At 54.2% G+C, this 18,654-nt stretch overlaps 1 protein-coding gene across 1 annotated transcript in view; it reads left to right on the top strand.

The window, feature by feature from the left end:
- The first annotated feature begins 468 nt into the window (after nucleotides 1-468).
- PPARA (peroxisome proliferator activated receptor alpha) overlaps nucleotides 469-18,654 on the top strand; it is a 65,667-nt gene continuing 47,481 nt past the window's right edge. The window contains exons 1-2 of the mRNA XM_044228146.1: nucleotides 469-517; nucleotides 1,537-1,614. The gene's annotated coding sequence lies outside the window, so the exon portion shown is untranslated. The remainder of the gene's footprint in view (nucleotides 518-1,536; nucleotides 1,615-18,654) is intronic.

Raw genomic sequence — 18,654 nt, 5'->3', positions numbered from 1 at the left:
CGGGGCGCGGGCCTGGACCCCCGCCGACGCCCAGCTGCACGCGCTGTCCCACCGTGGCTGTCTGCCCGCCCGCCCGGAGACCTCTGCAGCTCCTCCGCCTCTCCGGCCTCAGTTTCCCCACGGGTGCAGCCGCAGCGGGCACGAGGTGGGAGCCCCAGAGGCCGCGGCCCCGCCTCCGACCCCGCGGGCAGCCAATCGGCTGCCGCCGCCAGGGGGGTGTGTCCCGCCCGGGGCCCGGCCTGGGGACCCGGGGCGGGGCGGGGCTTCCGGCGGCCACCCGCGCGAGCCGCCCGCGCAGCCGGGCCGGGGCGGGGGGCAGAGGGGCGGCGCGTGCCGCGGGGGGCGCGGCTGGCACGGGCGCGGGGAGGCGGCGCCGGGCATGGGCAGGGGACGCTGCAGCCCCACGGCTGGGGCAGCGGGCGGCGGGGGCGGAGGCGGCGGCAGCTAGCGCCCTGCCCTGCGCCGCCTCCCTCGGCGCGCTCGCCCGGCGGACTCGCAGGCGGCGGACTGGCCCCAGGTGCCCAGGGGCGGGCGGGCGCTCGCGGGGGTCGGAGAACCGGGCCTCCCCTTCTCGGGACGCCCGGCGGCGGCGGCCAGAGGAGGGGCCGGGAGGCGCATGCGCGGGACCCGGGGGCGCGGGCCGAGAGCGCCGGGTCTGGTGAGGGGGATCCCCGGGCCCAGGGGGCCGCCCCCTGCTCGGCCTCGCTCCGAGCGACCGGGGCCTCGGAGACGCAGGGTCCGCAAGTTGTCGCGCGGGAGGGAGGGCGCAGCGGGCGGGGGCCTCGGCGCGCCCTTCGCTCCGCCCGGTCTACTGGGGGGGTGTCACCGGCCGGGGGCGTTCCCGGGACCCCGGGATCCCCGAGGCTGGGTAGCGGGCGGCGGGGACAGACGGACCGCTGGCAACTGCGCTCGGTCGGACGGGAGAAACTCGCCGGCGGAGCCGCTTTGGGGACGGCCGCACTTTGCGCCCGAGCGCGGTCTGCCCCCCGGCCGAGCCCAGGGCAGCGGCGCCCGCTCCTCCCCGGCCCGGCCCTGCGGGTCCCGCGCGCGGCGTCCGCGCCCCGGTCTGTCCGGGTCCCGGCCGCGCGGGCCGGGGGGGGCGCAGGGCGGTGTCCGCCGCGCTCCGGAAGCCGGCCCTGCCCGCACGCGCGCCCCGGACCCACGGCGGCCGGCCGGCCGGCTGCGTGCCCGCGCGCTCCTCAGCTAGTTTTCAAGTTTAAAGGAGGGCGGCGTGCCCCAGTGTCAGTGTCAAACGTCCTCCTAAGAAGAGACTGTGGGACGTGCTGGCGTTTGCAGGGCGCTCCAGGCCCTTAGGGGCTGCGCGGCCACCCCCACCCCAGCTAAGCAGGGAGCGCCCTGCTCTCCAGGGCCGCTCGGGAGGGGGCCCGGGGGTGCCTGCAGGGCGGGGGGCACCGGGTTTTCCATTCCTGCTGAAGTAGGGTCACGGTGACTTTCCCCTTCCAAGGTGGTGGAGAGTTGGGGAGGATCCAGAGGACATACCGTAATCATTTCCTCCTTTACCTTCTCGCTGCCAAGGCTGCAGGGAAGGGCCCGGCCTCCGCGAGGAACCCCTGGTGCCGAGACCAGCTCGGAAGTCAGACGTTGCCGGCACAGGTAAACACCAGGTTTATTCGCTCCTGTTTGCAGACCGAAATATTTAAGTGTTTCCTTCTCTTGCTCAACAAACTAGCCGTCTGGGGTGAGTTACATTACTTTGTGGTGCAAAGTTAGCTCTGTGTTCAGTGCCTGGAAAGGCAGACGAATGTGGACTGGAAGTCGGTGCTGCTAAGCGGCAGATTCTTGTCTCAGTTTCCGGGAGAGGTTCATTCCTTGATAGCGATGCAGTTCCACGTAGCATAAATCTGGACAGCTGAACTGCAAGAAGAGTTACTCTTGGACAGACGCTGAAGTCACAGGTGCCGGCTCTTCTCGCTGTTTCCATGCTGATTTGAGTATCCAGTGGATAGCTTGCTGGGGTAGTGGGTCAGGTCTGGAGCTGTCCTCATACAGCACAGGGGCAGCTCTGTCCCACTTCGGGACAGCTCTGAGGCAAAAGCAAGTTTCGCGACTGTAGAGAAAATGTGGTTTTTTCCCCTCTTTTCTCAGATCTTAGATATATAATGAGAGACATCCCATAATCACGAAATGGTGTGTACTAGCTCGTGTCTGTTGGACTCGCAAACAGAGTTTTAAGCATTGTGTGTGTGAGAGAAAGAGAGAGAGTGGAGAAAAGGCATGTTTCTTGCACAGAAGCCACTTGGTAATCTACTTCTGCTTTGTTGACTCTTGGGTAATGAAAAATCGTGCCGTGTGAAACAAATGTGTTTCTGCTTCATCATTTTAAATGTCGTGTGTAATAGTCCATCGTGTTTAGGTAAAGTCATTGTTTAGCCAATCCCTTAATATGTGTGTGTGTGTATAATTGTATATTTTATATATAAACATATATGCCCCCCATATATATGGAGGCACCTGGGTGGCTCAGTGGGTTAAGCCTCTGCCTTCAGCTGGCTCAGGTCACGATCTCAGGGTCCTGGGATGGAGTCCCAAATCGCGCTCTCTGCTGGGCGGGGAGCCTGGTTCCTCCACTCTCTCTCTACCCGCCTCTCTGCCTGCTTGTGATCTCTGTCAAATATATATATTTATAATCCATCATTCTACAGCCGTCCGCCGAGCACCTCCTAGGGTGCTCAGTGGGGAGCAAGAGAACCACGGTCTGCTCATGAAGCTCCTGAAGCTGCTTGTTGTACCAGAATACAAAAAAGAGAGTTGGAGATTGTCCTCATCCCAAAAGGTGAAACTGGACTATAGAGAGGGGAACTGTTTTTGCCAAAACATCTTGCCATTTCCTGATTGATAGCCAACGCTCTTTCTCTTGCATGCTATGAGCATCTGTGTTTGTTAATATTCTTTAAGTAATCGTAAAAAAAAAGTCAATTGTTTCTCAGCTTAGTGTGCACAGATTTTAAACACCCCCACTTCTCTTTTCTCCTTTTCCTCTCCCGCATCTCTGTGCGTATCCCCAAAGGAAAAGAGTGCAAGGGCCTCACCTTCCAAGTGGCCCGTGTCCCTTTTGAGCATCTGTACTGGTTTTGTTGCTTTTCTCCGAGAGAGAATGGGACCAGTATCATTTCTGCTGTTTCTGAATTTGAGAACCTCTGTTTTTTATTTTTGGTTTTCATGGCTTGATATTGAGTCAGTTTTCCCTACGTTCCACAGACATTCTGAAGGAAGGCGTAGTTTCTGGGTGCGGGCTAGACGTGTGCTGTATCTGTTACTTCAGCCTTACTGGGGACATGGAACACAAGAGGTCAACGCTGAGGCCAGGTCATGTGGTTAGGGAGAGTGAGGCAGTGAACTTGAATTTCCAACTTGGTGTGAAGATAGTTTTTTTTTTTTTTTTTTTTTTTTTTTTTTAAGATTTTATTTATTTGAGAGAGAGAGAGAGAGAGAGAGAAGTTAGGGGAGCAGAAGCAGGAGAAGCAGACTCCCTGCTGAACAGGGAGCCTAACCCGTGACTCGATCCCAGGACCCTAAGATCATGACCTGAGCCAAAGGCAGACACTTTACCGACCGAGCCACCCAGGCACCCAAAGATAGTTTTAAAGTAAGAACAGGGGCGCCTGGTGGCTCAGTGGGTTAAGCCTCTGCCTTCAGCTCAGGTCATGATCCCAGGGTCCTGGGATCGAGCACTGCATCGGGCTCTCTGCTCTGTGGGGAGCCTGCTTCCCCCTCTGCCTTTCGTTCCCCCTGCTTCTCTCTCTCTTTTTCTCAGTCTGACAAATAAATAAATAAAATCTTTAAAATTAAAAAAATAAAAAACAATAAATAAACATAAAGTAAGAACCAAGCAGCCCCTGGCGGCCGTATGTGAATGCCTTTGTTTCTTCGTCCGAGCATTCGCCCCGCTGACAAGTCGTGAGCGTCTTGTGGAAAGGAGCACGCGCATGTGAGCTTCCAGCTGGTTCTGCAGATGGTGAGACGCGGCCTAGCCCGATGCGCGGCTCGGGCGGGAGGTGTGTTTGTTCCTTCCCCTGGAGTTTTGAATCGCGTGGCATCTCGCCGTCCTGACAGCGCGGTGTCTGGAAGAGTTTCTGCACTCCAAAAAGTGAAGAATTTGGTCCTCCCGGGCCAGCCTTGTTAGAATTATTTTTGTGGTTGAGCCGCCTTTGTTTTCAGGTCAGCTCGTGGTGGGAGAGAAAGCCCTCGGACGTGTGGGTTGGCGCCGCAGGCAGCTCCCTACGGTGGAAATGCACTGGGTTCTGAAGCTTGGGACGTGGTTTCTTGCTCCTTAGCAGCTGCCTGCCGGGCCCGGGGCCTTTGCCCGCCTCTCTACTCTGCTCTGCCGCTCTCTCCTCACCAGAAAATCCCACTTCCTTCTCTGAGGGGTTGGGAAGCTCAGAAGTGGAGGCTTACCTGTAGTCCCCTTGTACGACATGAAAACCCACGTGTAGCCCAGAAGGTGTCCTGGGAGGAAGCTGACCCTTCCTGCCCTAGGCTCCTCGGTGAGCCACAGCCGGTCCCTGCGCGATTTTTGCTCTGGCCAGGATTTTCACAGGCTCTGAGAAAGCGGCACGGACGTTCCCCGCGGGGCTGGGACTCGCTGAGCGCAGTGTGTGTCCTGTTCGTGTCTGCCCCGCTGGTCTTACGTCCCGAGTAGGTCCTTGCGAAGGGTCACTGAGCCAAGCCACCAGCAGAACGCAGTTGGACAAGGATTGGCCGCCAGACCTCCGTTGCCTACCGGCCGCCAACGTGGGCGGGAGCTGGCTTCGAAGGGCGACAGCAGGCCTGCCCGCCAGGCCCCCATGGCACGTGGCAGCTTCCCTCCCACTGGGACGGGGAGGCCGCAGTCTCGGCCGCGCCGCGGCAGGGGAGCGGCTGCAGTCCTGCGGCCCCAGGTGCAGGGTGCGGGGCACCCGTGTCATGAAGGCGGTGGTGGCCAAGATGACTCCGACCGTGATCATGACTCTGATTCGGGCACGTCGTGTATCGGGGGGACTTTCACGAGCGGGCCCGAGCAGCTAGTTAAGTAGAATGCGATAGCTTTCTGCGAGATCGTGGGTTCAGATTCCAAACAACGGGCTCATCAGGGAAGGGGTGTCTTTACCCTGGTGGGAGTTCGGGGGCACTTCTGTCTGGGAGGGCAGGGGTCCCGCGGCCACTCCGGGTGTGGGGACCAGATCGGCACGGGGGCAGCTCGAGACAGTGGTGGCTCCGTGTTGCAGGGAACCGCGCTCGCCTGGCTGCTTCAGTTTTGCGCTCTTTTAAGACATTTGTGAGTAAAGACGAGTGACAGTTCCCAGTCTGAAGTACTCGCTTCACACCGTTAGCTCAGAGGCCACAAGCAGACCTTGAGGAAGGCATCACTTCGAATAGTCAGAGCTAGCAAGGCAGATACAGAATGAGGCACCGCCTCCAAGATCATGAAGCTTTGTATGCGTGGGTCGAAATTATAATACAGTTAAATGAACAGTATATTGTAGTTCCTTTTCCACCCCGTTTTTACGAGTGAGTGAGGCCCCACGCTTTCCTGCAGCCCTTCGTAACCGAATAAGCCTGTGGTTCGTGATCACCACACGAAGGTGACAGGTTGCCAAGCTCCAGTGAAAGGGACCCAGTCATGCGGAGTTGACCCGTGGCCGCGTCCTTTCTGAAACATTCTAAGAAGTGAGTCTCGTCAGCCCGACGAGACTGTGTCAGTGCGGATTTCTTTTCTTTTCTTTTTTTTTTTTTTTTAAGATTTTATTGATTTATTTGACAGACAGAGATCACAAGTAGGCAGAGAGGCAGGCAGAGAGAGAGAGGAGGAAGCAGGCCCCCCACTGAGCAGAGAGCCTGATGTGGGACTCGATCCCAGGACCCTGAGATCATGACCTGAGCCGAAGGCAGCGGCTTAACCCACTGAGCCACCCAGGTGCCCCATCGGATTTCTAGTGAAGCAACACGGCTTGTAGGGGACAGGCTCGCTCTGCTGTCAGATCGTGTCTGCTGACTGTCCGCAGGCAGGGTTTCTCCTATCTCCTGTGTTCAGTGGGATAAGTTTTGACCAGAAGAACTTTTAAAAGCCTCTCCAGCAAGTTTATTATCAGACAGGTGGAGTAGGCTGCCAACACGCAGAGCCCGTTCCCCCTTTCTAGGGATCATGAGGAAATTTGATAAATTCTACAGTCTCCTTTTGGTTCATTTTATGGGAGAGCTTGATAACTAGGCTTATCTGTCTTATCTGTTCGCTGTGCACTCGCATCGGGGGTGGGATTAAGGGGAATGATGTTTAAAAGGAAAATTGTTCAGAGAAATGTGAAATCTGGTTGAAACCAGAGCATTTGAATGGCTTGTGCCGTCCTCTGATGTCCTGACCTTCGGGGGAGGGCTCTGCTGGCCCGTGATGATCGCCCCCTGTCTCCACTTGGAACATGTCCCCGTCTCTGACACTGTCTCAGGTCAGGGCAGGGGCCTCCCTCCTGCGTCTCCTGGGCTCCCCTGAAGCTGCATGGCGTCCAGTCCCAAGCACACGCAGGCTCAGGAAAGCACCTCCGCCCCTTCTCTCCTTAGAAGCAGCCACATGTGGAGAGAGTTTTCCAGAAAGGAAGACATTCTGTTGTTGCAGTTGTCAAATCAGGAAGGGAAACCTCCTCTGTTCGGCTCAGCCAGGACTCCTGAGAGCTGAGGAACAAGTCCAGCCGGGCAGAGATGCTGCCAGCCCAGGTTTTGTGGGGGGCAACAACCTGAGAAGAAGGCTTTGAACAATGAGGGGCATGAGGAGAAAGGTACCGGGGCTTTAGAAGTCTCTGAGGCGGATGTTCCTTGAGAGGAGAAGACCAGCATACACAGGGTTCAAGGAACTCTTGTGCGGGGCCGGTGGAAATGTTGGCGCCCAGAGCGTCCGTCAGGTGCAGAAAAGGAGGTTTTAGGTGCAGGGGAGAGCGAGGAGAAGGGGCAGGGGCCTGTGGGAAGGGAGCCTCTAGGAAGGTCACAGTTCCCGGCTGAGGCCACAGCAGGCAGATTCCAGCGGGCGCTTTCTGCGAAGGGCAGTTGTCATTCCCTCGAAGCTCCTGGCTCTGTGTGGGAAGACAGGGGACAGAGTGCGGAGCAGCTGTAAGAAGAGGAAAGGGGGGTCTTTTGTTTTCAACCCAGAGACCGAAAGTGATCGACCTTCTTCTGCCCCGTCCTCTTGACTTAGATGAATCTAATGAAGTTGGCTTTTGGAGTCGAGGTCAGAAGGCTAGTGGAGGTGAATATTTAACCACAGCCAAGGACAGCTGCTGATCTTTAGTACTTGCAGGGCACAGGCCAGTGAAGAAGCAGGAGTCTGGAAGGAGAACCATAGCCAGGAAGGTGGGCACGGCCGCGGCTCCTCCGCACCCAGCCGCGGTAGACAGACACACGGAGGCCCGCACTGACCGCGCATTCGCAGGGGGGCCTTCCGAGCCACGCGAGTCCTCCTCTAGGAGGTGTTTCAGAAGGATGCATGGCGGTGCGTTGCGACATCGGGACTGGCACCATCTCTGAGAACGAGCGCTCCGAGGGACGAGAGCAAGGATCGGAACGCAGGGCTCGGGAAAGGAGCTGCTTTTCAGAGATGAAAGTGACATCCTAGCCGGAGGTGTTGGCACGTCCTCTGCCTGTCGTCAGAAGATGGCTTCAGCCATCACCTGTGCACGCCCGGAGCTGCGCTGCCAAGGGACCAGGGACACAGACGCTCACTTTCCAGTCTGGAGCCCTCGGCGCCTCTCTCCCGATGCCAGCCGCTGGTCTCCGCCGTTTCCTGGGTCCAGCTGGCCTCGCCTCCTCCCCAGGGGCCTGTGCACTTGGTCCTTGTGGCCGTGACCTCAGGCCCCACGTCCGCTGGCCTCCTGACCTCACCCTGACCCGCCCAGGGACTCCCGCGGAGCGTGGCCAGCCCTGCCTCCTGGCCCAGGATGTGGCCTTAGGCTGAGGCTCTGGACGCAGGACCAGCGTGGGGTCCTCGGTGTGGCTCTCAGCCTCACGTGGGCCCTTCTGGCCTGCGCCTCGGCTTTCTCGTTGACACGTGGGCGGGTACCAGCGCTTTCCAAGGGTGGTTATACCTGCCACATAGGAAGAACTCTGTAGCTGTTTCTTGGCTTCTTTTCGCCGTCGGGCTTCTTGCTGACTCACCGGCCTTATTCATCAGCTTCCCTGTGAGCAGGAAGGCCCAGCCCTCCTCTCCCAGCCTGACTTTCTTCCCGCACCGCACGCACCCAGGTCCCTCCCTCCTGCCCGGGACACTCCTTTACTGACCCCCGCCCCCACCTCGCCCCCAGAGCCTCTGCCCTGCAGCACTGAGCTTGAAGCTACCCTCTCAGGGGAACCTCTCTGAATTCCCTGCCCCACTTGGACCTCCCCGACACATGCACTTAGGATGCCCGGGGGCTTTTCCCGATGAAGGTTGGTCTCCCCATGCAACAGGGACCCCGGAAGCCCCAAGCCGGAGTGGCCTTGCTCACCACCGGCTCAGCCTCGGGCCGTGCGACCGGGTAGCTCCTGTACGGCCACCGTCCAGCGGAGAGTCCCTGGAGGCTCAGCCCAGGGCCCCCTCCTCCATCACGCCTCCCGGACCCTCCTCCAGACCGGATGTAGGGTTTTGTCCTGCAGACATTCAAACCCGACGGCAGGTGCAATGCTCTCTGACTCGATACATTCTGGCCTCCCGCGGCCACTGTTCGCTGAGCGCTCTCGCTGTGCATGTCCGAGTTGGTGCATTCACTCAGCACACACTTACTGAGGGCCCACCTTGTGCTAGGCAGCGTCTGAGGCGCTGAGGAGGCCGTGGAACAGCGACAGGAACAGTCACCATCCTTACAAAGCCCTGCGTCGCAGGACGCGGGGAGCTCCCAGGCAGAGGGGACACGGGCCCCCGAGCGGGGAACGCCAGGGTTTTCACAGCGATCTGAATGGGTGGCTCCACAAATACTCATCTTTAAAATTCAGAACTTCCTTTCACTAGAGGAGGTAAGTCAGGAAGGAGGCAAGAGTGAACAAAAATTATCCAAGAGATTCCAGAACCCGTTTTAGTTGCTCTGATTATTACCTCGAAGGCATTAAGTGCTCATGCGAAATCCTTCTGACCCACTTAGTGCAGCAGAATTTAAACCTTAGGTGAATATTAACTCTAATTGTGCATCTAATGACCCAGATGCAGGAAGCGGCATTCGCTTAGTGCCGGGGTCTGCCTTCTCTCTGTCGCTGACTCTTCCAGCATTAAAAGCAGACAAGCCTCCGAGCAGTGAGTCGGTCTTAGTCCCCTGAGCGTGATAATTGCTCCCCGAGAGGTGAGCCGGGTGAGCCGTTAGCGTGACACCGTTTGGCCTGACAGTAGTGACTGGGGCATATTATTCCGTAGACAAATTCCTCTCCTTGGATTATGGACGATGGGGGACGTCGAGGCCCTCGAGGACCGGGAGGCTTCTGGCTCCGCGGCTGTGGCGGTGGGACCGAGGCAGCCGACTCCTGCCCGGGGCCGTCACGAGCCCCGTTAACGGCAGGTGGGAGCGGGGCCGGCTCCCGGGGGAGCCTGGGAGAGGAGCCTGGCTGCCTTCCACGGGCGGGACCGCTGTTGGGCTGGCTTCTGGGACCCATTTTACCAGACGTCCCTCCTGCTGGGCTCCCTGCACATCAGGCCACTGAGATGGGTTTGAGGTTGGGTTTTCCCCGCAAGTCGGGATCACTGAGGTGATATATGTGCCGCTCGGCCCGTTCAGATTCCCTGTTCCCTCGGGGGCGGCCAGCCAGGTGGGGGGTGGCCCGCAGCCCTTCGCTTGTGACCCCTTCGTGGTGAAAATCAGCACCGTGGGTTGAATCGTCCTCACATTCTGACTCTCCCGGACACCCCCTTTCCGCCTCCCTGTAGCTCGCAGGGCCCAGGAGACGCGCTCAGCCCCAGCCAGGTGGCCCAGGCGAGTCTCCTGAGCCGGGGCCCGGGCCCGGGTCCGTCTCCTCAAGCAGTCGTAACAAAGAGCACCATCAACAGCCGCGTGTTCCCCCGGCAGTTCTGGGGGCCAGAAGTCTGACATCGAAGTGTGGGCAGGGCTATGTCCCCCCAGCCCCGAGTCTCTGGGTGGAACCCTCCCTTGCCTTCACTTACCGTGTGGCGCTGGCTGTCGAGCCTGACGCTCTCTGGCTTGTAGACGCATCAGTCCAGTCTCTGCCTCTGTCATCACACAGTGAGTGTGTGTGTGTGTGTGTGTGTGTGTATCCAGATGTCCCCCCTTTTCTATAAGAACACCATTTGTCATTAAGGGCCTGCCCTGCTCCCGTATGATGTCATCATAACTACATCTGCCCAGACCCCTTTTCCGCTAAGGTCACATTCTGAAGTACCGGAGGAAGGACCTGGATGTATCCTTTGGCAGCAGGGACACAAGTCAGCCCGTTGCGGTGCCCTCAGTCCCGTCTGCCACGCAAGGTCACCTAGGCTCCAAGATTGGAGCGTGGACATCTTTGGGTGCCGTGCTCGTGGAATTCACCATCTCTCCTGTTCATACCCGAATGTGAGTGACCTGCTTAGTGTCCGGCTCCGACAACGGAAGACAAATCTAGGACATCCGAGATAAAAAGCCGGGGCCAGAGTTGCTGGTGTATGAGGCAGCCAGGGTAGGGGAGGTCGTGCGGACACGTGCCAGGACAGCTGTAGAGGGACACGTGTGACAGCACAGTGAGTGGCAGAGTGTGGTGGTTTTCTCCCTTCCCTCCATCGGGCTGAGGCCCGGGGCAGAGCTCCCACTGCCGCTGCTGCAGTGGAGGGGGCTGGAGTGTCGGGAGGTCCTGGCACCATGGGACTCTCCCAGCTCTGAGTCCCTGTTTACAGGAAGGAAGGACATCCTAACTGTGCTTCTTCCCCACATGTGGAAGTCTTCTCTGACCCCCCTATTTGTGACTGTAGCCCCTTCTGCCTGCCTGGTCACCGTCCATCAAAGGACATGCTCCGTTGGCCTCCCGTCTGCCTCCCCTCCCTGGAATGGCTGCTCCACAGGGGAAGGGATGTCTGTCTGTCTTCTTCACTCCTGTACTTGTGGCTAGACCGTGGCCTAGTATAGAAGACTCCTAACAATGGCTGTTGAATAACAAAGCCTCCCTCTCTACTTAATAACCTGTGCCCTTGTGGTTGTTGAAAAGATGAGTTTTTCTGTTCGAAAATTTTACTGGCATTTTATTAGGAAGCTGTTATAACCAGATTGCCTGAATATGAGGAAAACCTTAAGGAAATGCAGTCATATGCCAGTCTCCAGAGTTTATTTAAGGGTACAGAAATACTCTAGGGCTCTGGAAATAAAAAATGAAGAGAGAAACAGGTCTGAAAATATTGACATGGGGGCTCTGTTTTTGATAATGGCTTGAAAGTCAACTCTAAAAGTTGGACGAAATCTTTAAACGTATGCCATGGCACTGGAGAACTCACCCAGTGAGTTGTCAGGCTGAGGTCTGGAGAGGATGGGAATTTGACCTTTGGGGTCATTTTGTCCCTGGGGTATTGGCCAGTTTATGGATGAAGCGATGAAGAAGCTAAGTAGCATTTCTCTGTGGCTAAGAGTAAAGACTCGGGCTATCAAACCTCTAAGAAGGGAAGATCCTGGAAACAGCCCAAGTTTTCTGTTGGGACCCAAAAAGCTGCCCTCTAGGAAAATAGGTGGCTGGAAATCGATAAGCTTGCTCATGAACTGACTCCGGTTCTAACTAGTCTCAGTCCCGGAGGCTGGACGAAGGTGGTCCCAGATTGCCAGGACCCTGGTAGATGCCTGGAGGAACAAAGCATCATCCTAGGTCTCTATTTCTAGGAACAAATTCTGAAATATAGGCAGCTCCCAGTGTGCAGTTCCATTTGTAGGAATCCCAATGACCACAGTTAGTTAAATGCCACCAGGCTCCCCACAACACGGCTTAGGTGTCCACGACTAGGTACCAGAACTAAGTGGGTGTGGCTTCAAGCTACTCTGGGTAAGGTTTTTACAAAGAAATGAGACACTTGGATTTCAGTGTTTCTAGTGTTTTAAATTACAAAGTACTAAGTCTGTATTAGTTTTACAATATGTTTTTGTTCCCTGTTCATTTACAAGGGACAATAATGTTTTGCCAAAAACTTTGAAAGGGCATGGTAATTTTCACCATCAATTAGTACAATCACTTTGTACAATTTCTGCCCATGTGATCCTTTTCATGGTGAGGCATGACTGTTTGCACAGAGTGGCACACAACAAAACCAACCAAGAGTGCAAGAAGACCTCATGAGCAATGGAAATGATAGACAATAGAAAGAGACCCACGAGATGCTAGATATTAGGCTTATAAGATATAAACCTTAAAATAACCTGCTTACTCTACTTAAGAAGATAAACAATGAGGTTGGGAACTTTGGTAGACACCAGAAATTATATATTTAGAAAGTACATTGATATGAAAAATACCCAAGTAGAAATTACAAAAGTAAAATATACAAAGGCTGAAATTATGTACCCTGTAGACAGATAGAACAGCAGAGTAGACATGACTATTGGGAGAATTGTGGAATTCTGTGGATAGGTCAGAAGATAATATCTAAAATGAAGCACAAAAACAAAAGGACAGAACACAAATGTATTGAGAATTCTGTTGTACATATCATTGGGATCCTAGGAGGACAAGAAAGAGAGAATGGAGCAGAAGCAGTATTGGCAGTGATAGAGACTGAAGCTTCTCTGCCACTGATGAAAGACATCAAGTCACAAATTCAAGAATCTACAGAACTATAGGCAGAATTAAAGATAAAAAACAAAAAAATCCATATCTAGACACACTATAGTGCAACGGCTGAAAAAAAAGACAAAGAGGTCATCCTCAAATATGCTAGAGGTTAAAAACAATGAAAAAAGACATTACTTTCAGAGGAGCAACAAGTCAGAGATCACTTCTCAACCAAATTCTCAGACTTTTCAACCAAAAACAGAGATAATTTTCTCAACCAGAAGACAATGAAAAGATATCTGCAGTGTGCTGAAAGTTGGTCCCCACCTCACAGGAATACAAGGTTAGTTTAACTTTTAAAAAGTAATCAAGCATCAGAAAACTATGAGATGCCTTGGGCTAAAATGCATGAGATGTGTGCAATGAAACTAACAAAACATTGCTGAGAGAAATTTTAAAAGACCTAGATCTAAATAAATGGCAAGTTATACCATGCTCTTAATCAGAAGACTCAGCTTTGTTAAGATTGCAGTTCTTCCTGCAGCGACCTACAGATTCAACATGATCAAAATCAAATCTTAGCATGTCTTTTTGTTGAATTTGACAACTTGATTCTAAAATTATATGGAAACGTAAAGGACCTAGAGGTGTTAAAGTGTCTTTGAAAGGGAACACAGAAGACTTAGACTACATGATTTCAAGAATTACTGTAGACTTACAGTAATCCAAACAGTGTGGTACTGATGTGAAAATAAACAAATAGATGAGTGGAACAGAAGAGCAAGTCTAGAACTAGACTTTCACATATATGGTCAATGGGTTCTCAACAAAGTGCCAAGTAATTTCAATGGGGAAAAAATAATGTTTTTAACAGATAGTGCTGGAACAATTGGATAGAAATATACAAAAGAATAGGGGTGCCTGGGTGGCTCAGTTGGTTGGGTGTCTGCCTATGGCTTGGGTCATGATCACAGTCCTGGGATCAGGCCTCACATCAGTCTCCCTCTTCAACTGGGAGTCTGCTTCTCCCCCCTCCCACTCCCCCTCTATGCTTTCCCTGTATCTCCCACTCTCTCATAAATAAATAAATAAATAAATAAATTTTTAAAAGTACACAGAAGAACAAATCTTGACTCTCATCAAACACCATATTAAAGAAGAAGAGGAGGAGGTGGAGGGTGAGGAGGAACTTGAAATGGGTCATAGACCCGATTTTAAGAGTGAAAACTACACAACTCCAAAAAGAATATACAGAAGATGTCTTAGTGATTTGGAGTTTGGCTAAGATTTCTTATATATGATTCAAAAAGCATGAACTATGAAAAAAAATTAGTAAGTTGGATTTCACCAAAATTGTAAACTTCTGCTCATCAAAAGACACAAGAGGGGTGCTTGGGTGGCTCAATGGGTTAAGCCTCTGCCTTCAGCTCAGGTCATGATCTCAGGGTCCTGGGATTGAGCCCCACATCGGGCTCTCTGCTCAGAGGGAGCCTGCTTCCTCCTCTCTGTCTCTGCCTGCCTCTCTGCCTACTTGTGATCTCTATCTGTCAAATAAATAAATAAAATCTTAAAAAAAGAGACATAAGAAAATGAAAAGGCATGCCACATATTGGAGAAAATATTTACAAAACATACATCAAAGGACTTACATCTGGAATATATAGAGAGTTCTTATAATTCAATAAGAAAATAACCCAATCAAGAATTACAGCAAAAATGGGCTAAAGGTTTGAACAGACTCTTCAACAAAGGGCATTGGATGGCAAGTAAGCACATGAAAAGATGTTCAGCATTGTTATCATTAGGATAATGGAGATTGATAGCAGTAGCTATCACTGTCAGAAGCAGAGAGATATTGCTATATACCAACTTCAATGACTGAAATTAAAATTTAGAAGACTGGCCAAGTGTGGCTGAAGATATGGAACAACAAGGACTCTCCTACACTGAATACAAGAATGTAAAATGGTGCAGCCACTTTGGAAAACATTTTGGCAACTGGTATCACTGATGTTATTATCAAAAATGTCATATATCTGAGGAGTGTCTGGGTGGCCCAGTTGGTTGAGCATCCAACTCTTGATTTTTGGGTCAGGTTGTGAGCCTGGGCATGGAGTCTATTTAAGATTCTCTCTTTCTCCATCTTCCCAACACCTCACTCCCTCCCTTTATTTATTTATTTATTTATTTGACAGACAGAGATCACAAGTAGGCAGAGAGGCAGGCTGGGGGGGGGTAGGCTCCCTGCTGAGTAGAGAGCCCAATGCGGGGCTTGATCCCAAGACCCTGAGATCATGATCAGAGCCAAAGGCCGAGGCTTTAACCCACTGAACCACCCAGGCGCCCCAGCCTCACTGCCTCTCTTAAAAAAAAAAAATCATAAACCTGAAAGAATTACTATCAAAAGACTCCATACTGTACAATTCCAACCATAGGACATCCCGTAAAAGGCAAAACTACAGAGGGGTGAAAGGATCGGTGGTTGCCAGGGGCTGGGAGGAGGGATGAATAGGCAAAGGATAGAGAATTTTTAGGCAACGAAACTACTCAGTGATACTATAATAGTGATACATGTCACCGCACATTTGTCAAAGTGCACAGAATGTGCAATAATAAAAGTGAACTCTAATGTCAACCATGGACTTTAGTTAATAATAATATATGGATATTGGCTCATCAATGGTAACAGAAGTACCAGGAGTTACTAACAGGAAAACTGTTTAGGGTGTGTATGTGTTGGCAGGTACTATGGAAACTCTTTGTACTTCCCACTCCATTTTAATGACAACCCAAAACCATTCTAAATAATAAAGTCTATTAACTGAAAGTTAAATTTAAAATGCATATATCACATACCTAAGAATAAGTCTAAAGAAGGTATGCAAGACCTCTCAGAAAACCGACGACATTACTGACAAAAATTCGACATAGCCCAAACGAATAAGGGGTTATACCATGTTCATGGAGGAGACATGCAGTATTGGAAAGGTGCTGGTTCTCTTTGGAGAGGTTTCGTGTGACGAGCAAGGGTACCGCTATCTGCAGCCAAGCGCCTGCATCTTGCAGGCGTCAGCTGAACAGTGTGGACTCTCAGAACTGGTCACAGGCAGTTTAAATGGCCCTGAGGCCCCCGAAGGCAACCCGTCCCAGGATGTCTTAGGGTGCAGTTCAGGAACTTGATAGCAGAAATTTCCATTGTTTTCTTAAACAGATCACTCTTGTTTCCTTAGCATTCTTGTCACCAGAAGTTGCGTTCTCCTCGTTTCTTTAGAAAAGCTCCACACTGAGCCCTTGCCTTGTAGGCACTGGCAGTGTTCCTTTCAGAGACTTGTTACTTAAAATGATTCGAGGGTGTTTTTTTTTTTTTTTATTAAGCAAGGGAACAATGTTCATAATTTAGTGCCAGTGTTCGATTCATTCAGTCAATATTTATTGAACTCTTGTTTGTATAGCCGAGGGAGGTGACAGATGTGAACTCCGCCTTAACTTATAGATCTTCGGGGCAGGAGGGCACTGGCCAGCCCCTGGGCTGTGAGCGGTAAGCTGTCAGGGGGAGTGGTGCGGAGGGTGGATCAAGGAGGGCTTTGGGGAAAGGACTGGTATTGGAGCGTCCCTTAAAATGTGTAGGGATGGGAGGCATTCCAGGCAAAGAAATAGGATAAATTGTAGGAAAAGCTGGTAAACATGAGTTGGGTCTGGCAAATGCTGAGCTGTTTATTTTGGCCAGAATATGAGGTTTGCAAAGGGAAGTGATGACAAGATTGATTCCTTCAAGATCAAATGTTTACTCAGCTCCTTCTTTGTGTCAGGCATGGGTCTAAGCACTGGGGAATAGATGAGCCAGCAAACACCCACAAAATCCCCTTGTTCCTAGGGTGGCGCTCTGGCAGGGACAGACAGGTGACAAGCATAGTTATCAGGTACATGGCTTGGTGGGCTAGAGGATGCTAAGCGTAGGGGGAAGGATGTGTGGAGCAGGTGAGTGGGCCAGGAGCACCAGGGAGGGTGGCCAGGGTGGCCTGGCTGAGAAGGTAGTGCTTGAGGAAGGACTGGATGGTGAGGGTGGCAGGGCAGATACCAGAATGGGAAGCATGCTGGCCAAGTGGGAGGTGGAGCATGAGGAGTTGTGACTGGGGAGCAATGTCACGTTGAAGAGGAAGAGGACACGAGGTCCCAGACCAGAGATGGCAGCAGGTCACTGTGCAGACCTTGGGCGGCAGGGGAGGGTGGGTCTGGCTAGGTTATGTACTGTATGTGAAAGCAGGGGGAAGGGGACCTGAGTGGGCATGTGGTACACATTGATTTAGCTGTTAGAGGCTCCCTCTTGCTGTCACCAGGGACCACGGACAGAAGCTGCAGGCGCGTCCTGAGGCTGACAGGGCTTCTGGAGGGCCTGAGGGCATGTGGCTGGGGCCAGCAAGGTGGCGTAGGGGGAGAACCCTGCACCTTCCCCGGCAGAGAAAATCTGACTTTAGGTCCAGCTCGGCCTCTGAGTGCCCTTGGACAATGCTTATCCTTGGGCTGTGTCCCTACTGCTACAAAAGCAGATGTTTGGAACTGGGGGGGGGGGGTGCTCTGATCAGGGCTGTCCTCGAGGACGCGCCTGGCAGTGAGAGCCCGTGAGAGGGAGACAGGCGGCCAGGGGGCCAGTGGGGAGGCTGCTGCAGGTGTCCAGGCGGAGGGAGCGGTGCCTTGCGCTGGGATGGAGACTGGATGGGGGCAGGTGACTTAAGAAGAGGACAGTCTTTCAGAACAAGCAAGCGAAGGGGACTGCCCAAAGGACCCTAAGCTGTGACTTGGTGCAGGCGTAAATGACCGAGGTTACATCAGGGCGTGCTGGGTACCAGGCACGGTGACAGCTGTCCCTGGCTGGCAGGGTGGCCGCGCCGAGCCTTCTGCATGGCAAGCACCGTTGCTCTGGGTTCCTTCGCCCCCGACAGCGCAGATATCAGCTACCCCAGAAACGGGGCCGCCCCGCGCTTCAAGTCCCCAGCGCCCGGTCTTAGGAGTCAACCCTTGAGTTCCCCCTGCTCCTATTTTCATGCAGAGCCTTACTTTAGGGCAGGAAATTCCGTTTTCCCCCTCGCACAGATCGCTCCTGCCCCTTAGCAGCTCGTCTGGGCTGCCTTCTCTCGTTTCCGTGAGGGCTGCGGCTGCTCTGCCCCGGGGCGGCCGCTGCCGAGGGCCCCCACGTGTCCGGCGGCGCTGGCGGCTTCCCCGCGGGGAGAGGAGGCCTGCGTCCGTGCTCCGTGCTCCTGCCGGGCCGGCTCACTCGGGAGTACGCGGGACAGCCGTGTGCGGCTCTCGGGGTTCCGCTGCTACGGGCCGAAGCCGTGGGCTCTGGGGCCGCGGGTCCGGCAAGGAAGCCTCGCGGGCCTCTGGGGCGGCGCCCGGACCACGCGGCCGGGTCTCTGCCCCCGGGCCTGCTGGGAGGCCGGACGGCAGTGTCCGCGCCGCTCCCGCCCTCCGCCGGGACCCAGGGCGAGACGGGAAGTGTCCACGTGTGCGCCGCTGCCGAGGGCGGCGGAGGCGGCTTCGGACGCAGAGGAAATGACCGCGACGTGCGGGATCTCAGCCCAGGCCGATCCGGCGCCCGCGGGGATACGCTCTCCGGCGGGTTTTCGGGCCAAGTGACAAAATCGGACCATGAATCCCGGAGGAAAGTATCGCGTCTCTGCTGGATCGGCCGCGGGTGGTCCGTGCCCTGCGGGCCAAGGGAATATCCTCGTTCTTCCACCCGCGTCCCTCGCTAGGCGTCAAGGGAGACCCGCCGCGCCCCACGCGCCTGCGCACACACTCCCTGTGGCTCCCTGCGCCGTGCCCCACGCGCCTGTGCACGCGCCTGCGCAACCTGCTCCATGGCGCCCCCACGTGGTGCCCCACGCGCTTGCGCCTGTGCATGCGCGCACCCGCGCCGTAGCTCCCGCCTCACGCCACACTCCACGCGCCTGCGCGCGTGCACGCGCACACCCATACAGC

Source organism: Neovison vison, chromosome 12 (assembly GCF_020171115.1).
Source record: "Neovison vison isolate M4711 chromosome 12, ASM_NN_V1, whole genome shotgun sequence".
NCBI lineage: Eukaryota > Metazoa > Chordata > Mammalia > Carnivora > Mustelidae > Neogale > Neogale vison.
This window is presented reverse-complemented; position numbering and strand designations above follow the sequence as displayed.